Source organism: Ursus americanus, chromosome 9 (assembly GCF_024610735.1).
Source record: "Ursus americanus isolate L20-20 chromosome 9, mUrsAme1.1.p, whole genome shotgun sequence".
NCBI lineage: Eukaryota > Metazoa > Chordata > Mammalia > Carnivora > Ursidae > Ursus > Ursus americanus.
In genome coordinates, this window is record NC_142135.1 from 50,394,312 (window position 1) to 50,413,833 (window position 19,522).

The 19,522-nt window shown below is 37.6% G+C and overlaps 1 long non-coding RNA gene across 9 annotated transcripts in view; it reads right to left on the bottom strand.

Moving 5' to 3' along the window:
* LOC123797926 (uncharacterized) overlaps positions 1-19,522 on the bottom strand; it is a 230,735-nt gene that overhangs the window by 55,418 nt on the left and 155,795 nt on the right. For 8 of the 9 annotated variants that reach the window (XR_015725814.1, XR_015725812.1, XR_015725813.1 and 5 more), the window contains exons 3-4: positions 1,512-1,661; positions 897-1,055 (exon numbers count right to left, since the gene is read on the bottom strand). This is a non-coding gene — a long non-coding RNA (uncharacterized LOC123797926). The remainder of the gene's footprint in view (positions 1-896; positions 1,056-1,511; positions 1,662-19,522) is intronic. The other variant, XR_015725810.1, reaches the window with a different exon arrangement.

Consider the following 19,522-nt stretch of genomic DNA (forward strand, 5'->3'; position numbering starts at 1 on the left):
CTCAACGCGAGACAGCAAATTATCTGCTGCTTTCAAATAAGTTGGGTGGCCACTCTAATTAATTTTACGTGTCAACTTGACTGAACCACGGAGTGCCCAGATATTTGGTCTTCGATTTTTCTGGATGTTTCTGTGAGAGTGGTTTTGGTTGAGATTGGTAGACTAATAAAGCAGTTTAACTCATCCAATCAGTTATTTAAATAGAACCTTAAAAAGCCTGGTCCTCCCAGAGTAAGAGAGAATTCTGTCTGTTGACCTTCAAATTAGGACCTCAGCTATCCTGGTTTCACGGCAGCTTCCAGCCTTTGGCCAGGAACTGGGGCTGGGCTCTACAGATTTTGGATTTGCCAGCCAATTCTTATAATAAATCTCCTTGTATATACTACATACTATATATATATGCATCTATAAAATAAAGAGCCCTGGAGAACCCTAATACAACCATATATCCCCACTGTGTCCAGGACAGAGCAGATCAAACTGTAAATATTAATAGCTCCCCTTTTCCCTGACAGATGCATCCAATGTTTTTGTTTTTGTTTTGTATCATTTTTGCTTTCACAAAGCAGAGGCAAGTCATGTTTGTCTGAAATATGTTAGGAAAGGGGACCAGTGATGGCCCCAGCTGAGTGGGTCATCTGTTTGTTGAGGGCTGCCCTGAGCCAGACAAATCCATTGGGGACTAGGCACAAAAGCCCCAGTGGGTGCAAAAGCAACAGGGATGGCAGTGTGAACACATAATAGGGTGGACTGGCTGAGAAGAGGTGATTGTTCACCTAGCCCAGGCTACTCTTTCCTGAGCCAGTGGAGGCTGGTGGTGGCTGGTCCCACTGTGTCCTGATTGAATGCCCCTCCCAGCTTCGCCCTGCCCCTTGGGCCTGTTGAGGGTAAATTACCTGTTCATCCACAGAAAGTCCAGGCTCTCAGGTTTGTTCCAGCTGGCACAGCAGTATCAAAATGTCCTTGTTCCTCCCCCGGTCAGCCTGTTACCTCTTAAGCAGCCCAGCAGCACTGGCAATGCAGAAGTAGAGCCACAAGTATGCTAGAACATACTACTTAAATAACCAGAAGAAGAAAAAGTATCAGGTCGAGACAACAGTTCTTATTAAATTAACAAAACTCTCAAAATTATTTCTTTCTCAAAGTTAGGTTAGCACCATGGTTTAATGGAAAGGCTTCATCTTAGATAGAAGGAAAGCAAACTTTGTTTCACATTCACCTTTTCCTCCACACAAGTGAATCGAAAGTTCTAAAACCTTAAAATATATTACCATTTAAATTCCATCCTATAGGATTATATCTTCACACTTTGGTTCTTTTTCCAATTAATGGTCCATTTGTGGAATGCATATGTAGTTATTTCAGTTCTATATGGCTCATTAGAGAGCCTTCTCAGTGATGGGTTTCATTCCCCTTGGTCTGATATGAATGTATTCATTAAGGACATACCATAAAATAACTAATAAAGTAAATTTTGAACATTTAAAAAGAAGTAATATAGCACAACTTACCTTCCTTAAAAAAATAATTTAATCTGTTGTGGCTGTTTTAAAGATTTGAATTCAGGAGAAAATTCTTTACAAGTGGTTTTTATTGTAACTTGAAATCTGACTCCTCATTCAAATGTGCATATTAATGTCTAATGCATATCAGAGTAACTCCTGTGGGAAGAATAAATGTGTTAGGCTGTGCAAGTAGAAAGAAGTAAGAATAAACATGAAAACTGGCAGAGGGTCAGGTGGGAGGAACTTCCATTCTATTTATCCATCCTTGAGTAATTTCCCAGTTTACAATAAACTATTGTCCCATTTAAATAGTAGAGCTGATCATGATTTAGTCTGACTTGTGGATAAAATCCTATGTAAATGTGTTGCTCATTTGAACTGAATCAATTGAAAAAATTCAATTCTTTTTACTTTTACTTTTCTGTTGTTTCAAGGACGGGCCAGACTGCACCTTCCTGATTAAAAAGGGATTTCTTCAGCAAAACTCTACTTCAGACACACTGACAGTTTTATACTGAGAAACAAAACCCTAGATTCTTCATTGGCAAGCAAAAATTAGTTTTTTTCTTCCTCTACTGACAACAGGAAATTAACAGAAAAAGATTAAATAAAAAAGTACCTGTCCTAGATGCTACCTATACATGTGAATTATATATGACATATTAAAAGCAAGACTAAGTTATTCATTGACAAATTGTGAGACTGCTCATTTGACCACCAGCACCATCAATTATAAGTAAATAATAATAATTTGACTGTGTACCAATATCTTAAGATATCTTTCCCTGCTTTAGACCATAACATAATTACCAACGTGTCATTTGTAAGATAAACTCCCTTACATTCACACACATGGTATTAGATCAAGCTCCATTTCAATCCAACATTTAACATTCAAGTTCAAACTATATAGACAAAACTATCATATTATCCTTAAAGTGCAATGCTAACAAACTTTTGAAGAAATTACCATTTTGAACTTACATTTTCCTGTTTTATTTCTACGAGACTTTAAGATAGATATTTTTAAATGAGTATTTCAGTCTTGGTAAGTGATACGATGGTTCTGTTGTTTTCAGTATTGCCCAAATTATGTAATTGAAAGAGAGACATGAGACATGGATGCAAAAATCTATTATTCTTAGCCACATATTATGATGGTTATAGAAAACCATAATAACAAAATATCAAAACATAGTAATAATGCTATAATTTTTATGAAATGTACATCAAAATAGACTTCAAAAGGTCTAAAGTAGACTATAAATAAATAATATGAAATAGTTTCCAATTCGTTCAAGTGGGATTAGGTTTTTAATTGACAGGATGGTGAGTTATAAATAGTCAATTCAGGAGGGAGCTAAGTTGGCCATTTAAGAACATTGTCAGATTTTTGATTCCCTAAATTTGTATGTGTTTTCTGTCTTACTTTTCCCATCTCCTCTTTCAGCTATTTACAGCAAGACATTCAGCCTTAAATAGTCTTGCTTGTCATAAATAAACTATACTCCTAGCAATGCATTACATAACTCTTGCACAGAAGCATATTTATTAAATATTTAAAATATTTATATTCTGTTCTGGCAAGAAGGTTGATTCATGGATGTAAGAGCCAGGGTCAGTTGATAAAGTGGGGTCACTCCTAATATTAGCCAACTGGGGCAAGACAGAAGCAATGGGGGAAGGCCTTTGCTTAAAAGTAAGAATGCAAGGGCGCCTGGGTGGCTCAGTCAGTTAAGCATCTGCCTTCAGCTCAGGTCATGATCTCAGCCAGGATCCTGGGATTGAGCCCCGTGTCAGGATCCCTGCTCAGTGTGAGCCTGCTTCTTTCTCTCCCTCTGCCACTGCCCCTGCTTGTGTGCTCTCTCTCTAAGCATACTAACTTGATATTTTGCTTATAGAAACAGGAAGACAGTGGCAAAAAGAAAAGAAAAATGATTGAGAACTTGGGTTTGGAGCTCACTGAGCAGGATTCCTGAGTAATCTCTCAAAGTAAAATCTGTAAAATCTGCTTAAAAAATGGCTGAACTTACTCCAGATATTAGTATTAAACAAGGTGATAAAATTGTAATATGGCTATATTTACCACACCTGAGAAATTCACCAGGTGATTTAGTTCAAGTGTCTTAAGCAGAGGGATATGGCTAGGAGCAGAGTTTTCAAACCCCAATTTTTTACTTACAAATGTCCTTGGGATTTGTAGTAGGCAAATGCAGAGGGCGGGAAGTTGGCAACAGAAAAATAAACAGCAATAAAGTAAGTCAAAGGGCAAGGTCAAGCATCTCTCCTGCTGGGCAAAAACAGCATCAGACCCTGAATTATGAAGAAGTGAGGTCCTCATGAGACACTGACAGGAGGAACTGCTAAGACTGATATAGCTGTTGGAAGCCCATGGAAGGGGCACGCTCAAGTGCAGCCAGAACAGTTCTCAATGGCTCAGTTCCTATGTGAAGCCAGAAAGCCCAACAATGACTGTGCGTTGATTATTTGCAGGTCCTTTTACTGGTTCTTCCCAGATATCAGGCTTCCTTCTTGGGAAACTTTTCTTGGGATCAGCTATCAAAGATTTTTCTTTCTGAAAAACCCTCTCCTTTACACATTTTTTTGTCCTCAAGCCATATCTATATAGACATATATAAATATATTTTCTATGTCATTTTCTATATTTCCATAAGTATCTATGGAACTGTTTTCTTCCGCAAAAGACAGAAGACAACTTATCAAAGCCTTTGATCCACCAAATGGGAAGTTTCCTCCTGTGTTTTGTCTGTTCTGCAAACTCACTTCTCCTTTATCATTTCTAAGCAAAATCTTTTCTCTCTTCTCATATCCTTTAACAAACAGCACTTAGTAGTCCTTAAAATTCAGTCTGAATGAAGGAAAATAAATTCCCTTTTGTCTTAATCTTCAAATCCAACTACGTACTAAGATGAAGAAATAGTTGCATTCTTCTAATGCAAGAGAGAGAGAGAGAGGGAGAGAGAGAGAGAGATGAGCATCTATATCCTGCCATATATTTACTGAACTCTCTGTACTGCCTGCATGCAATAAATAGTAAAACAATAGATAACATCCTATGTTTGAGAACCCAAACTTTGCTTCCCTGGGCTGTCATCCAGAATGGAATGGAGCTGTGGTCTTTGCAGTAAGTTTCCAATGTTAAATTCAGACTGCTGTTGTTTATAAGCAAAAACATGTTTCCCTCTATGTTTGCATATCTTTTATCTCCCTATCTATCCTACAACCACAGTACCAAAGCGAATCACACTTAGAACAAAGCATTACAATGTGACTGTGAGAGCCAAAAGTGTCCTTGAGTTCTCCACACAGAATGGCAGCAGCAGTGATAATTAAGGGTTTTTAAACCTCCAAAGGGTGAATGAAACCCAGGAGCCTGAATGGACTGCTAGACTCCTTTCAACCTGTGCTTTAATTAATTAATTTAACCAAAGAGGTACCAGTAAAACAACTTATCCAAGTTCTTGCCTCATTGAATGGCAAGTTTTAGAAAAGTCTTTGTGCCTCCCTGACACTAGTCCTTACATTTCTAAAACCATTTGTATGTCTCTCATGGGGAAGACAGGTCACTTACTTGATCCCTCTTTTCGACGCTTTTTAGATATCCAAGGCTTCTCTATTTTCTTTGACCTTCCAAGTTCTGTAGATCTGATGGTCCAATGGCCCTGTGTCTCTGTAGCTTCTGAAGCCAATTTATTAGCACATTCCATTTCTCCCCCAACATTATCTTGGTGAAGTTTTCCTAAACTTAGAGCTCCACCATCTCACAAAGCTGTACCACTCCCCTGTGCCACCTATTGCATTCCCCCTGAATTTCAACATCTACTAGAAAAAGACTAGATTTGCAAAATCCCAGTCTGAACTTGATCTATGAAACTTTTGGCCCACTGAGAGTACTACTTCACCCCCATCTCCTCTGTATAGTTGCTTTCCACTAACTCTCCTCCCTCACTTTGTCCATATTTGTTTATAGCATAAAAGTGAGTTCTGACATGAAGCTGTTACTAATAAAGAACATATTTATTTTCATTATTCGCATTCTCTGCCCTTTAGAATCAGGCTCAGATAACTGTAATGTTGAATTATGATATATTCAAGTTTTCAAAAATGATCAGCACTCGTCTCCTCTTTCAACAAAAGATTGAATTTGGCAATCTGAGAATTATATACAATTAGGGTAGAAACACAGGTGTTCCCAAACATTAGTGCTGCAGAATACCATTTTTTAATAGTATCACCTGCAGCCCTAGAGTGATATTATTTCCTTGTAAGCAAAGATTTTTTCAGTTAATCCCATATTGGAGCATACCTCTGTCAATGTTTGTAATGAAGGTGAGCAGTTTGTTTTTGGCCCCAGGACATGCTGTAAGAAATAAAATGTGCAACCTCCACTGTGCCTTGGGGAAGCATTTAGACATCTGTACATTTTACATAGTCTTTCCTATGTTGTCATAGAGAGTACCATCTTGTCTTCTTCTTTGGTAGCTCTGGGGTAATATACGAAGCTGGTTTTGAGTTATGAAATGCCAACTGGAGACCTTTCAAAGTGTTCTCAAATATAATTCACTTCTTTGGAAATAGCGATTATCAGTTCTTCCAAAATATGACTTAATTATGTACTTACATAAAATGTCATCATCCTAGTACACTTGACATTTTTAACACATATTCTATTCCTGTCATCTATATCAATGACAAATGACAGAATAAAGGCCTACTTAAAAATTATATCATCTGAGGCATTTTATATAATTATGGGCAATTAGAATTTATAAAACATTTAAATGAATTTAGCTTTTCTTTAAAAGCCCAGTAAGCTCATAAAAAAGCTAAAGCAAGCACTGAATACTCTATCTATTAATCAAGAGGCCTGGTGAGGAGAAGCAGGCACTAGCCTGAGTCATGGCACCATCACCACCACACCTTTTACCGTGGATGGGCACCTCATCCTCCTCAAGATTGTTTCTTCACCAGCAAGACTAAATGGCGAAATTAGAAGCTTCCTAAGATTCTTTCAAGCAACAAATTCATAATCTCTTAATATATACTGGGTATCCATAAGTCCAGAACTTGAAGATCCTATGAGGGGTCTAGACACAGCTCTTATCTTGAGTTCCTTATAGTCTACTTTTGAAAGAAAGAGGGAAAACATGAGTAGTGCAATAAAGGGCTATTAATAAATAATTACCAGAGTATTTACTAGACAATCGATGGCAGCTAACCAGAGTTATAGGAACTGAAAAAAGACAGGAAGAAGTGGTGGTAATTCTATATTTAAGTTTAAGAAGAACATCCAGATTCTCTTCGGGTTAACTACAGCCTGCTTTTCCTAGAAAACTTATTACTGTATGAAATTATATCCAATTCAATATATATTTATTGAATATTTTCTACAACTTATTTCAACATGATTTTCCAACCTATTTCATTTTGTCACTGTCAATTCTTCTATTAAACTTTGAATCCTAACCTCTTTGGAGTTGTTAGTCCCTGCTCCCTTGGTCTGGGCAGTCACTCAGTGTTACCCAGCAACAGAGTGGTGTGGGAGAGTTGAAATGCAGTTTCCTGACTCTTGGTTTCATTCTCCCGTAGGCCTGCTGCCTCTGTGACAACGCGCTCCCAGGTGAGCTCCCTCTCAGCAGTGCTGCCTGCACACCCTGCCACAATAAACTTCCTCAGTTCACTCTTCCCCTATAGGTCCCATCAGACTAGGCACCTAGGCAGGGAAGCCACCTAGGCAGGGAAGAACCTTAGAAATCACCTAATTCTATTTCTCTCCACCAGCCACAGACACAGCTGGTAGCAACTGCAGAATGGAAGGGTCCAGTATTATGAAGTGATTACTTAGTGTATGGATGCTGGCAGGACTTCATCAAAAATAGGGACTTTTCCCATAATCAACCAACATTAACTCCCTATTTTATAAAATCAAAACACAATTCCTATCTTACAGGTTATCATGAAAAATAAATGAGACAAAGTCTGTGCCTGGTATACAGTAAGTGTTTAATACTATATTAGCCACGCCTTTTTCTTTTCTGTATTTGGATGCTTTGGCATCTGGGACCTTGCTGACCTGGGAGGGATAGCAACTACTTGCCTATGTGGGCACCTTTCAGATGCAAACCAATCAGATCCCACAAATTCAACCACTTTCTTTATCAGTCTCTCACATTCCAGGTCACTTTTCACTTTCTGCTAGAGCCAAATACCAGTTTATGGGGGACAACCCCTACACCACAAAGCCCACTGAAATCAAACTAACCAATCCCAAGGCTGCTTATCTTGCCTTGTTCATTCCTTCCCACAAATAAAAGAACTCACGCATATTTTCCTCTTACTTCCTCTGCCTTTCAACCAACCCTGGTACTTCCCTGTACGACCCTCCCTGCTTTGTGTGCCATGCCTCCTGTTGCTTTTTTTTAATTAAGATTTTATTTATTCATTTGAGAGAAATATAGCAAGAGAGAGCACGAGGAAAGGGGGAGAGTGGGGAGAGGGAGAAGCTCCCCGCTGAGCAGGGAGCCCTACGCGGGACTCAATCCCAGGACCCTGGGATCATGACCCGAGCTGAAGGCAGACACTCAACCAACTGAGCCACCCAGGCATCGCTCATGCCTCCTGTTTCTAAGGATCTGTGAATACAATAAACTTCTTCCTTTATGACGGTCACTTCCACACCTACATGTCTTACCTTACCTGATTAAAACAAATCCCAGCTCTCCTTAAAACAAATGCATATTCGTTTTCCCTTTCCTGAGCCTTTCCAAGTGATGGATAGCTTATCTTTAAACTTGGGCATCCTCCAACTGTGGCTCCTAGAATTCTCTCCTGCCGTAGGAAACTGACAACCAAGATATATTATGTTTTATGTACCTATGGCCTGTCTTCCCTGTCCCCCTTTCAATCTATACATTCAGTCTCAGGGAGAGTTCCACATTTCACAAGTGATTTTGCCACATCTCGAGTCCTTTCTCTCTCTGATCTGATGTTCTGACCTATCTTCTATCTTTTCCCTATGCAGTTTTCTTTCCTTAGAATAAACAAAACTTGGTTTCAGTCACAAGTCTAGAAGATTTGTCTGTGTAGGTGTTCCAAAACTGTCATCTTACCAAATCCAAACCTCTCAACACATCCAAAAATGAAAGTCAGAATTGGGTTAAGAGCAAGAACAATGGATTTAAAAAGATTTTATTTTAAAAACTGATTTAGACTATCTGCAGTTCTTGGAAAAATTGCTTAGCCTCTCTGAGACCTAATTTTTTTTTACTTGTAAAGTGGAGATAATAATAGTATTCATATCACAGGGTGGTTATAAAAATTAAATGAGATAATATATGTAAAGTGCCTGATACGTAATATGCCCTAAAAATAGTAGCTATTATTGGTATGATTTTAATTGTGCTTGTTATTATGGCAATATTAGTAGTAGTGGTTATTTTAAAAATAAGGCAATCTCTGAAAACAACCTCCGGAAGCACCTTTAAAATGCTTCTAGTGTCAGCGTGGAAAAGTGTGGCTTAATATCTGGCTTTAAAATAAGGTATATTTTCACCAATCTCTATCTATATTTAAAGAAAAGTCCAACTATTTAAGAATGTACAATGCAGATGCAATTCTTATTGGTTCAAACATATTTATTAAAGGAATAATTATCCATTCATTGGATGTATGAGTGTGTATTTGCTTAAAAAATGTCTACCTCCAAATATATAAAAGAAAAACAGGGGCACCTGGGTGGCTCAGTCAGTTAAGTGTCCTCCTCCTGGTTTCGGCTCAGGTCATGATCTCAGGGTTGTGAGATCGAGCTCTCCCATTGGGCTCTGCACTCAGTGCAGAGTCTGCTTGAGATTCTCTCTCTCCCTCTGCCCCTCCACTTCATATACACACTCTCTCTCTAAAATAAATAAATCTTTAAAAAAACAAAAAAGAAAAACATTATTTTATTTTTGTGTAACTCCGCATAGGTCATTTTTCTCTTACACATTGCCATTTGATCCTTACAAAAATCTAGCAATATGAGAGTAAAAGGAACGACATGGGCATAAAAACACCATTATCCTCATTTTACACATGAAGAAACTGAGGGAAAGTAATTTGAAATTAGTAGAATGCCTAGCTTCATATATAAATGATTTTCATAACAACCCTGACTACTCCACTGAAATGACTCTTGAGAAGGCCACTTAATATCTCCACGTTACCAAGTCCATTAGTCAGTTCTATGTCTTTATCTTACTAAAGCATTTGACAACATTGAACACTTCTCCGTTCTGAAATATTTTCTTCATTTAACTTGACACTGAATTACCTAATTTTTGTTCCCACTTTCTCCTGCCTTCTTGGTCTCTTTTTGGTGGATACACCTCCTACTCCTGATTTTAAAATTATGGAGTAGCTCAGATCCTTCTCTTCTCTCTGTAATTGCCCCTTAGAAGAGTCCTACTGCTTTAAACATCATCTAAATGTTGGTAATACTAACACCAGAGCTCAGTATGAAAAAATAGAACATAGACTGAAAAAAAAAAAAAAAAACGAACAGAGACTTGGAGATCTGTAGGAATATAACAGAAAGATTCAACATTCCTATCATCAGAGTCCCAGAAGGTAATAAGAAAGTGGGGCTGAAAAGGGTATTCACAGAAATAATGGCTGAAAACATCCCTAATTTGGCAAAAGACACAAATCTACAGATTCGAGAAACTAAGTGAAACTTAGAAAAGATAAACCCAAATATATCCTTGGGAAGACCCATCATAATTAAGCTTCTGAAAAATAACACAAAATAAACATTTTGAGAGCAGTCAGAGAGAAGTGATTCATTACTTATAGGAGAACACTCATTGTAATGACAGTGTTGGGTTTTGTTTTGTTTTTTTTTTTTTTTTTCCATGTGGAACTGTAGAGAGCAGAAGGAAGTAGCTAAATTTCAATATTATGTTTTTCCCCCAACAAATAGGAAGAATCATTAACTCTCATTGGATATATAGAGAAAAGTCTGCTGCTACTAACCTAGAAGCAAACTAGATCAAGTTGGAATATGAGAAGCAGCTCTCTGCAAATCAGTGCCTGAAGTTCTACTGGAGGCATTTCCTTGAGGGGTCTCCTGGGTCTTCACTAAGTGAATATCTTATTTAACACACAGCCTATATATTAAGTCTTAAGAAGGGTTTCTAAATTTCAGAGAATCTATCCAAACATTTTCACTATGTGCAGTAACCATCAGAGAGAAACTTAATCTTATTATGTAGACTAGTCGGATAGCAATTCTAGCTTGGGGTTTCATGCCTTTTACAGATGCATGCTCAATTTCCAATGGTGTACTAAAATCTTAAGTCTTACCAGGCACTGCCTCTGAACAAGGACAGTCATGCTGAAAATGTACACAGTACTTCTTTTTGTGGATATATATCAAATACAGTTTTCAGATTTCCTCATAAGATTAGAAACTCCACTGAAAGACTGCTCAATATTTACATGATAGGGAACTACTAGGAAAGGGTGAGGGGAAATAAAACTGCTAATTGGAGCTTCTTTAAAAGTTACTGCCATTATGTGGCCTTGGCATTTCATTTTATTTAAAGTATGCTTGTTTTATACCTACAAAAATTCTTTTGAAATGATTAGGCAGTTAATAAGTCTTTTGAGAACTAAAGGCAGTCTTTTAAGTGTGCAGGGTATTCCGGCATTGCCCCTGATAGTATATCCTCAATGAAATGTAACTCGAAAATGGATTTTCTTATCATCCATGAAAAAGTATAAACTTAATCTAGTTTCAATTTCTTTATCTCAATACCCTTTTAATTGACACTTTGCCTCACCTAATGAAAAAGCACCCTCTCCACAATCACCACTATTAGAATCTTATTTTGGCCTTGTCAAGACTAACTGACAGCAAGTTGAGGCTTAAAAACTGATAGTTGAAAATCTTCTAATCCAAAAGCCAGTAAAAATCTTCAGTATCCTGACGGAATGTATATCTATTATTCTTTATACCTAACTTCAAGAGGATTTAAAATGACAGATAACAAGATTCAAGAAAGCCTTAATGCACTTTAATTCTAGCTTTAAAAGTCTTAGGCACTGTGATTTTTTTTCCTCTAAAATATATTTAAATATAGAAAAGGAGCTAAAGGTAAGTTATACAGACTTCTTAAAGCATACCATTTACTGCCTCTTAAAAAATAATTCAATTTGTCCACCATCCATGAAAAAAAAGTATGAGCCCAAAGCTATGATTGAGCATATCAAAATTCCAGACCTCAAAGAACATATACTCAAGATATAGAGCATATCCACTGGGATATAGCTGATCGTAACTCTCCATTAGCAGCCAAAAGCAAAGTAAATCCACAACAAGTAAGTCTACAAGTTTCTGAAAGGCCCAATCCTATTTTGTTAAATAGCATAAAACTGTGATGCTGGTGGTGAAATCAGAGTTCCACCGGTGATTAGAGAATGTATTAAATAGCACATAACTCATCTAAATGATACAATACCACACTTAAATTAAAAATCACAGTATAGGGGCACCTGGGTGGCACAGTCGGTTAGGAGTCTGACTCTTGGTTACAGCTCACGTCATAATCTCACAGTCATGAGACTGGGCCCCATGTCAGGCTCTGCACTCAGCACAGAGTCTACTTGGGACTCTTTCTCTCCCTCCCTCTGCCCCTCCCTGCCATGCTGTCTCTCAGTCGCTGTCTCTCTAAAATAAATAAATAAATCTTTTTAAAAAATCACAGTACACACAAAGGTGGGAAAATGCTTACTCTATACTGCGAAGGAAAAAATATGAAATTGTGGCACAGCAATTCTTGCTAGACACGTCTCCAAAGGCAAAGGGGAACAAAGGCAAAAATGAACTATTGGGACTTCATCAAGATAAAAAGCTTTTGCACAGCAAATGAAACTGTTGACAAAACCAAAGACAACCTACAGAATGGGAGAAGATATTTGCAAATGTCTTATCAGATAAAGGGCTAGTATCCAAAATCTATAAGGAACTTAACAAACTCAACACCGAGAGAATAAACCAATCGAGAAATGGGCAGAAGACATGAACAGACATTTCTCCAAAGAAGACATACAAATGGCCAACAGACACATGAAAACATGCTCCACGTCACTTGGCATCAGGGAAATACAAATCAAAACCACAATGAGATACCACCTCACACCAGTCAGAATGGCTAAAATTAACCACTCAGGAAATGACAGATGTTGGTGAGGATGTAGAGAAAGGGGAACCCTCTTACACTGTTGGTGGAAATGCAAGCTGGCGCAGCCACTCTGGAAAACAGTATGGAGTTTCCTCAAAAAGTTGAAAATAGAGCTACCTGTTGGGGTTAATGTAGAGTATGAAATCAGCCATAATACCTGGCTCGCTAAAATCTAACACAGAGGCCGCTGGAGGTGAGGGAAGGTTTCAGAGAAGAGTGTAGGCCTTTGGAGTGCCAAGGCCTGCGTGACCACTCTACCATTGGAATGCTGCGGGGCGTTGTCTTCCCGAGGCTTTCTAAGCCCAAACAGCCACTCTGTGATCTAAGAGATGTATGCAGATTAGCCTATCATATATTTTCTGTAAACAGAGCCTCCCAGTTTCAGTGAGACCCCTTGTCACATATCCCGTGCTTGAGAAACAGTGAAAAGGATTTGTGATTATCCTGAAGGACCAATAAAAGCAGAGCAAAGAAGAGCAAAGGGTCTTCGTCTCTGAGCATTGACCCCCTTGCCTTCTCCTCTCTTTCACAGCAAAGTTTGGAGTGATCTTTCATCCATCGGTATAGGGATTGCTGGCCGTTCCCGGAAGCTACCCTATGACCCAGCAATTGCACTACTAGGTATTTACCCCAAAGATACAAATGTAGTGATCAGAAGGGGCGCCTATGCCCAATGTTTACAGCAGCAATGTCCACAATAGCCAAATTATGGAAAGAGCCCAGATGTCCATCGACAGATGAACGGATAAAGAAGATGTGGTATATATATATATATATATATATACACACACACACACACATATACACACAATAGAATACTACTCACCCATCAAAAAAAATGAAATCTTGCCATTTGCAAGATGTGGACAGAACTAGAGGGTATTATGCTAAGTGAAATAAGTCAATCAGAGAAAGAAAATTATCATATGATCTCACTCATATGTGGAATTTAAGAACAAAACAGAATCATAGGGGAAGGGAGGGAAAAATAAAACAAGATGAAATTAGAGAGGGAGACAAACCATAAGAGACTCTTAATCTTAGGAAACAAACTGAGGATTGCTGGAGGGGAAGGGGGTGGGGGATGCGGTAACTTGTTGATGGACAGTAAAGAGAGCATGTGATATAATGAGCACTGCTAATACCGAAGACTGACGAATCACTGAACTCTACCTCTGAAACTAATACACTATATGTTAACAAACTGAATTTAAATTAAAAAAAAAAAAACAAAAGAAAAACTACGAAATTATATTTCTAATAGCATCCAGATTTTTAATTATCTCTCTTATTCTCATTTATTGCTTTGTATTCATATATGATTCAAATATGTGTATGTAAATATACATGTAAACCCCGATTGTGAGTCACAGTTGAGTTTTTACCAGTTTTCCCAAATGACCTGTTGTCTCATTTTACTGAGTTTATCATACTATTTTTTGCCTCTAGGAGTGATGATTTTCCTTTAGTAAATTAAAAAGACAGAATTTACAAGTGACATCACCAAGATGGATGAATGTCCCTGATGAATGAATGGATTTTAAAATGTGATACACACACGCACACATATGTATGTGTGTGCACACACAATGAAATATTACTCAGCTATAAAAAAAAAAAAGGAAATCCTGCCATCCTCAAGGACAGATACAGAAAGGTCAAATACAGAAAGAAAAGTACTGCATGACCTCACTTATACGTGGAATCTAAAAACATCAAATTCATCAAAACAGTAGAACGGTGGTTGCCAGTAGCTGGGGGCAGAGAATATAAATAGGGATATGTTGGTCACATGCTACAAATATTCACTTATAAGACAAATAAGGTCTAGGGATCTAATGTATAGCATGGTGACTACAATTTACAATACTATGTGATATACTTGAAAGTTGCTAGGAGAGTAAAGCTTTAATGTTCTCACCATAACAATAACAACAAAATGGTAATTATGTGATGTAAAGGATATATTAACTAACCTTATTGTGGTAAATATTTCATATTATACATGTGTTTCAAATCATTGCATTGTACACCTTAAACTTACATAATGTTACGCCAATTATGCCTCAATAGAGCTGAGGGGGAAAAAGAAGACACATAACCTGGCAAGATCAGAAGAGAAAATAATTTTTCCAATATAGTCACATTGTTGTGAGTTGAAAACTAGAAAACACTTGCTCTTAAGATATAAATTCAAATGGTAATTACAGTTCAAGATAGGCTTATCTTCAAATAGATGTTATAAAAATCCTCAGAGTCCTCCATCATTTCTGATAAACTCGACTAAAATGAGTATAAGTAACAACCTTGAATAGTGGCATCTAAGTCATAAGAATGAAGTCCTGTGGTAGGGGCCAGAAGATAGCTGGGTAAGGTTTGAATTCATATGTATTTGAAGAACTGGGCTCTTATTAGATACAGATCCTCTGCTATATACACTCATAATCTCATCTAATGCTTCAATCACAAATTAGAAATTTGAGGTCACAAAATCTATGCAAACTTCCCACTGGTCAAAGGTGGTAAAGAGCAGAGTTTAAATGCTTCACTATCAACTCTTCACTACATAAGACTGATGGTGAGATCCCAAATCAAAATGACTGAGAGAGTTATGAAGGAAGAATGGGTATGTGACAGGTTGTTGCCAGGCACCTATATCTGAGTAAACAGCATGACCATTCCCCTGGTTGCTCAAGACATACATTTTTTTAATGCTTCTCTTTCCCTCAGTACCATTATCAAACTATCAGCAAGTCTTGTCTAGTTTACCTTGAAACCACATTTCAAACCCCCATACTTTGCTCTGTTCCCACTAACCATCACTCTACTCCAAGGCATAACCGTGTCATGCCTGGCCAATGCAATAGACCCCTAACTGGGCTTCCTAATTTTATTTAGGGCTCCTTCTAGTATGTCCTTTGCACAGGAGTCAAAAAATAGAAATTAAATAATGCCGCTCCTTACCTACAAATTTCTTATTTTGGTTTACAAGCAATACTTGCAAAAACCTATGAGATAAAAGCCCCTGCTTTTATCATTTCTGTGTACTCTCACCTCTTATAATACTAATTTCCTGACACTGACCGTTTTTTGACTTCTCAAATGACCAGGCTCATCCTCAGACTTAGGGCCCTTGCATTAAACTGCTCCCTTCTCTCAGAACGTTTCTCCCCCTGATTTTTGCATAGCTGTCTTCTGGTCAATCAATTCTGTGCTTAAATGTCACTTTTTCAGAGAGACTTTTCTAACCTCCTAATACAAAGTGACTCCACACAGACACTTTCTATCATATCTTCCTATTAAAGCTCTCTTTATAACCCTTCCCACTATTTTATTAGTAGTATTTATTTACTATTTCTTTGTTAATTACTGATCATCTCTGTGTCCCCACTAGCATGAATCCAATCCAGATGAGCAAAGACCTGTCCTCTTTTGCTTACCTCTGCATCATCCATACAGCCTGATATAGAATAAGTGCCCCCCAAATAATTGTTGACTTAATCAATGACCCTAATTATTTTTCAGCAATAGAGCCTTCTTTTCTTCTCATCCTGTAATTCCCTTTATACATGCAAAATTCAGAGGCAGTTCTGACTTCTAATGTTCTATCACAGTGTCTCCTATTGTCAGAGTCAGCCAAGCAACAATAGTTTCATTCTTATTATCATTTGAGAATTTTCTCTTCTATATCTGTTCAGGAAATCCATTTGATCCTTGGAAAAGGAAAAGCCATTTGATCTTTGGCTAAGGAAAAGCCATCCATAGTCAATGAAGATCAAAGTAGATCTAGCCAATAACTTAAGTTCCAAAATTAAGAACTAATAACTCAAAAGAGCAATTGCATTTTGAATGTGGGAAGCAGGCATATGGTAAAGCAGCTCTACGTACAACACATGCTATCAACACAGTAACACTGCATTCATTGCTCAAAATAAATTAGCAAACAGAATGAATAGCAGGCTAATGCAAAATAATGAAAGGGAGGAGAAAGGAAAAGGAAGATAAGAAGAAAGGGGAAGATATTACAAAAATCAACCATAAATGAAAAAAATTATGGCAGTTGATATGTGTACAAATATCACAATGTCTGTTCCAATGGTTTCCAAATCAGAACAACCTATGAAATCCACAGGCTCAGGTCCAAGTCATTGATACTCATATTTCAAAGGCTTAGAGTAGAGACCTAGAATCTATATTTTTGACAACTGTCCCATACTTTCTAAGTTTGAAAAGCTCTGATTTTGTTCCCCAACCTTATTTTGCAGATGAGAAAGCAAAGATCCACAAAAATTCTTGATACCCAACCCAATGAACAGTGAATATTAAGTTCCCATGGATTTTTTTTTAGATACTAAAAGAGCTCCTTAGAAGAATTTCAAGTACTTCAGAAAAACAGATGAGTGAAAAGGATTTGATAGTGCAATTAATAAGGAAGACAGAATATACCCTATGGACATATTTCCCAAGGAGTATTCTACTGTTTGAAAGTACCTCACATCAAGCAAGTACCACTCTGTAACTCAAATGTTTGTTTCTTTTACTTGAGTTCCAAGTAGAAAATCGAGTAAAGGAAATTCATAGAGTCCAGGTATAGAGGTATGGTAGAAATTAAGTAAGAAGTGACCATATCTTAGATTCATGGGACTGCTATGTGAGGTCATAAAGGTTGAGCACAGCATCACTCCGGGGGGCTCTAGTCACAGAGACTGCAGCATGAATGGTTCACCTGAAATAGTACAAGGAAACAAACCTATTGGCTAAAATGGAGGGAGGAAGGGAGAGCCAGAGAGAGAGAGGTAAACAGCTGAGACTAAGATATACTTAGGATATAAAATGCATATGATTTACATGTACAAGTAAATCATGAGTTCATGTGAAGTTGCAGTTACATCGTTGCCATTTCTAATACTGTATGTTCCTAGGATTATATTCTCTATCTTTCCACTTAAATTTCTCCATTATCTTTTATACAAATCAGAACCTACATACTTGACCCAGAGAGTGGAAATAAAAAGGGAAGAGAAATTCAACTTATTAAAAGGATTTATGCTTCTTTTTGAATAAACGTTCTTCTACATATTTTCCAATAATTCCTGTAGAAATAAAGATATTCTACCATCTTCATTTCTAAAATAGCTCAAAAAGAAATAAAAGTTTTTAGTAATAAACTAATAAATCAAGGAGCAGGCAGTATAAAATAAATATTCCAGGAAAAAACCTTTTTAAGACTTTTTTTAAATTTAGTATATGCTATTTCATCTCTGCTTAATTCCAAATCACTATTAAGTATTTTCTACTTAACCTGATTTGACAAAGAAAAGAAACTAATGATATAAATACCAGTGTCCTTTAAAAAAAAAAAAACTTGAGAATCTATTATTGGTGTTGAGAAAGTCAGAAAAGCAAGGGAAAATGTTACATTGAAGCCATCACCTAAATTAATTTTGTTTATGGGCTCTCTGCTAATGTAGACCAGATAAGAGAAGCTCCAAATTTAGTATACACAATACAGTCTTCGCAGTCCCTAATTTAGTATCTCTAAGAAAAACAACAATCAGGTTTGCATGCATTGATTTTTTTTCCCACTAGACTCTCATGTAGTTTATTGTTCATGACTTCATTATCCATAGTTCTATAACTTTAATAAAACCTTATGCAATTAAGGAAGCTTAAATTTATTCCAAATCAGCTTGCAACACTTGCAAAAAAGGATTTACCAGAAAAAAAGTTAACAAGAGCAAAGGTTATCCTGTAAGAAGACCTCTTGGTTGTTAATGTAAAAATTTCAGAAGGCAAATTAAAGGTCATTTGTAAAATAAATGACCAAGAAAAAATTTTGATGCTTGTGAGAATGAGCAAATGCCATAAAGAACTAGTTAAGGAAACATTCTTATGAAAAGAATGGATTAAATCCATACTTTATGCCAACAACTACACACTCCAAGAGAGGCCCTATTAGTTATATGTTTGGTAGTATTATCATCCCACCCACTTAGTCAACCAGAAAACTGAGTCAAACATCACTCAAAAGAACACTGATTAGACTCTTGACCAAGATGGTGACATAAGAGGATCCTGAAATTCCTTCTGTCCATGTGCACACCAAATTTACAAGCTATACATGAAGCAATTCCCTCTAAGAGAAATCCAGAAATCAGCTGAGGGACAGGAGTCACATGGGACAAAAAAGAAAACACACATATTGAAACAAGTCAGAAAGCCTGACACAATCTCTTGCCATTAACCCATCTCCAGCACAGCCACATATAATTGGGATGGAAGCCCAACTCCCAGATTCTCCCTGAGGAGAGAAGGGTTTGGACTATACATCTAATACCCCAACATCAATTGCCCAACCTAAGGAATTAACCCCCCATCACCACCCCCTCATCTCTCCCTTACCCTCCCCCTCCCCTGCTCTGAAAACCAAGGAGACTTACATTCACACGTCCCACAGGCCTACTGCCAACAATCACTCACTGCAGCTGTCCCCACAGGGCTCAGCTCAGAGAAAACAGGCAAAAATCCACATCTCCCAGTTTCTCCCTGGAAGACTGCACACTTTATAAGCTGCTGCCTGAAGGTCTGACTTCCAGTTAGCAAGCACCATGGCTGACGGCAATACTGGGGGAGCTGATGGGTACTTCCTGTCTTCTCCCTCCAGCTTACTCCCACAATAATACCAAGTCACTAGCATCCCCCTGGAAGTAGCTTGTTCACACATCAAAAGCCCCAACTTTTAAAGCTGCCGCCTTAGAGACAGGCCCCAAATCACAA